The sequence below is a fragment of the Mesocricetus auratus genome, unplaced genomic scaffold (genome assembly GCF_017639785.1).
Source record: "Mesocricetus auratus isolate SY011 unplaced genomic scaffold, BCM_Maur_2.0 Super-Scaffold_100006, whole genome shotgun sequence".
In the NCBI taxonomy this organism is placed as follows: domain Eukaryota; kingdom Metazoa; phylum Chordata; class Mammalia; order Rodentia; family Cricetidae; genus Mesocricetus; species Mesocricetus auratus.
The window spans coordinates 100,280,185-100,283,755 of record NW_024429190.1 but is presented as its reverse complement, the minus strand read 5'-3'; positions in this window follow the sequence as shown (position 1 = coordinate 100,283,755).

Below are 3,571 nucleotides of genomic sequence, written 5' to 3'. Positions count from 1 at the left end.
CCTTCCCCAGAAAAAAGACATCGGACTGGTCAGGACTTCCTCTGGGGATAAGACCCTGGAGAGGAGCTTTGTACATGTTCCGAATTTGCACATGGGGATTTGACCTCTATCTCCACTCCAAAGTTGTGGGTGTCCTATTGCTTCAAAAATAAATGAATAGGGGGAGATGTGAGGAGCCGCCTCGCTATCGCTATTGCCGTTAGAAGATGGCGCTGACATCCACTGTCAGTTGGAGTTAACTGTCGCTGTCAGTTGGAGTTAACTGTCGCTGTCAGTTGGAGTTAACTGTCGCTGTCAGTTGGAGTTAACTGTCGCTGTCAGTTGGAGTTAACTGTCGCTGTCAGTTGGAGTTAACTGCTTAAACTGTGCCTCTCCCGTGACGTCATCTGGGGTGATGGCAAACCACCAATCCCGGCTCTACACATCTCACTCGGAGCTCCTAGGCTTATATAAGGGGCTGGGTTTCTTAGCTTGGGGTCTCCCTCTAAGAAGCTGATCATCTATCTCTCAAGATGCATTAAAGCTTTACTGCAGAAGGATCCGAGTGTTCTAAATTCCATCAGTTCCCCTTTCCCTATACACATTTGCAAATCAGTCACTTCCAAGACACAACTACAGGGCTGCAAAGGGCAGCACTCCCGAGAGTCAGTCACCAGCTCTCCTTCAGAGAGAACTCAGCCCTCTCTAAGCCTCCCAGCCTCACCAACCACCACTAGGTTTTTCACATGGTGATATGTAGCGTCCGTACATTTTCTTGACCATTACATTTTAAAGGAAGTAGGGAAGGTATTGTGCATAGTTCACAGCAAATGTAGGCCAATCAGGAGCCTGAGCTTCAGGGGACAAGAAGGAAGCCACAAATAGACAAAGCACCTGTGATCCTAAAGTGGAGAGATCAGGGTCAAAATTATGTCTTTTGTCCCAGGCATAGAATCCCATCTTGGTGATATCAACCTATGGCTCTCAATGTGCTGACAAATGGTGAGGAGCTTAGAAAATGGATGGCCCACATCCTTCCAAGGAATTCTCCCATCTCCACCCTGACTCAGGACATGGTGTCCTCCTGAGGACACAGAGCAATGACAACCAGGACAGCGAAGGAAAAGCTTTAGTTGTTGTTATATTATTTTCCCCAGAAAGCAGAGCAGAATCAGGGGGTGTGGATTTGCATCCAGGCATTGCTCCCTTCCCCTGTGGGCTAAGAGAGAAACTGTCACCCTGGCCACACAGGTTGAGCAGTGGCCACCACCACTACCTAGACCCACTCAGTGAGCTGCAGAGAGAAGGGGCAGAAAGCAGGGAGCAGGCCCGGGGCAGGACCGCTACTCACCTATGGCCTCAGTGCAGCCCAAAGCTGTCCTTCCAGTGCGCAATGGCAGCAGGTGAGCCTTTTCCAGAGAGGAAACTGTGGTTCTCAGCGGTTAAAATGCTTGGGAAGGATTGAATGTCAAGAGTTTTTGATCACTGTGTGTTGCTTTATTCCACACATTCAGAGCCTGAGAATAATACCACTTGCGTCTTGTGTAGTCCTGCCTTTGTGTTAAGGGAACAATACATATAATAAAATCAATAAAGACACATGTGAAAGGAGAGAGAATGAAGACATCAGGAAAAAACACCAAAAGAAAACAGCAAAATTCCTCTAGGTACTTGTGGGCCATAGGTTGAGGAGACCAAATTCTGTGGCTCTTAAAAGCTGCACTTATAAAGGGAGTGGTTTTATAAGATGTCCTTTCTGGCAACTCCATGGTCCATCTCAAGCCACCTATCTCTACCTGGAGGAAACTGACACACAGAGGCTAAACTGCCATGCTCATAACAGAAAGTATCATGGGTATCTCTGCTGTCTCCCCTTTGGTTTCTGGGTTTTGTTCTGTTCCTCAGACCTCATCCTGTCCCTGTAAGTCTGATCATTGCAGTTCCTGGGAAAAGCCGGTAGCCTCCTTGGATCACAGTTTGAAGTTGCTCAGAAGGGGCTGTCACAAGCCCTAAGAGGAAAATGACCCCATAAAGGAACTTTCCGTTTCAATTGCCTTCTATTTATTTTTGAAGGAGGAAGTTTGCCAAAGATCTGTTTGCAGAAGTCTTGCTAAGGAAGCATAGAAGTTAGAGGAGCCAAGATGTCCTCCCAGGGGTGTGCGGTCATCCACAGAAACTGACTTAGAGATGTGTGTCTAACTACCTCTGTCTTTACTAACTGTTCAACACCAGGCTTCTGGAAAATTTTACATAAGTAACAACATATGTTTGAATATGGTATATCTTAAAAATGAGGTTTGTAAATTCCTAAGGTTGTAAAGGTTTACTCAGATTGTCTTTTCTAAACCAGGCTTCTAGAAAATTTTAAGTAAGGAACAACATACGTTTGATGAATAAGATATGTGTCATATTGCAATTACGATTGCTGTGATGAAACATCAGGACCACAAAAACTTGGGAAGAAAAGGGTTTGTCTGACTTACATTTCCCCATCACAATTCATCATTACACGAAGTCAGGACAGGATCTCAAGCACAGCAGGAACCTGGAGGCGGGAGCTGATGCAGAGGCCATGGAGGGAGCTGCTTACGGCTTGTTCCTCACAGTTTACTCAACCTGCTGTCTTATAGAACCCAGGGCCACCAGCCCAGGGATGGCCACACCCACAATGGCTGGGCCCTCCAGCATCAACCACTGATTAAGCAACTGCCCCACAGTAGGATCTTATGGATGCGTTTTCTCAACTGAGGTTCCCGCCTTTCAGACAACTCCAGCTTGTGTCAAGTTGACCTGAGACTAGCCAGCACAGTGTGTTTAATAATTAAGGTTTATAGTTTCCTAGGGTCTGCTCATGTTAACAGTAACTGACTTCTTTGTCTCTGCTAACTTTGTTAATATTTGGATATCATTTGGAAAACTGAGTCAAGAAACCGTGACAGTCTGTAATGGTGCACTATGAAAGATCAAAACAGTAAGAGATCTGCTGAACGTGACATCTAAAGTGTTTAATGCAAAAGCTTCCCATGGTAGACAAAACTGCCAGCTCCTAAATGCAACCCTGAGGTCCCCAGACAAGGTAATGGGGCACAGATGCCTCCACCTGTGACAATGCTGACCACTGGACAAAGACCCCACGCCCTTGCCTAACCCCAGGGCCCTGCTCAAACTGTGGGCACTGTTGAGTTGACTGCTCTATCCTTGCCAGGGTGGGTCAGTTTTCCCAAGTACCTCCTCCACAGGAAAATCTCTGAGATCTTCTGGGTCTGGTAGCCAAAAGCTAATGCTGCCTTGTGTGGTGGGCAACAATTTAACGCTGTTCTGTGTGACAGCCAGAGGACCAATGCCCTTTGTCTCCCCAACCTGCCCCATGAAGCCATTGAGACTGTGAGAGCCTAGGGTAATGGTCCACCACAGAAGCCTAGGTTAACTAAGTGTCCAGGTAGCCATAGGTCTCTGTCATTTTAAATGATACGGAAGCTGTGTGGATTATGCTTCCTGCTGGAATTCACCCTTCTCAGATCTCTGAGGGTGTTGGCAGTTAACCGTAGCTTTGACAGTTTAACGGTCACACTCAACCCTCTAAGGCTGCAGT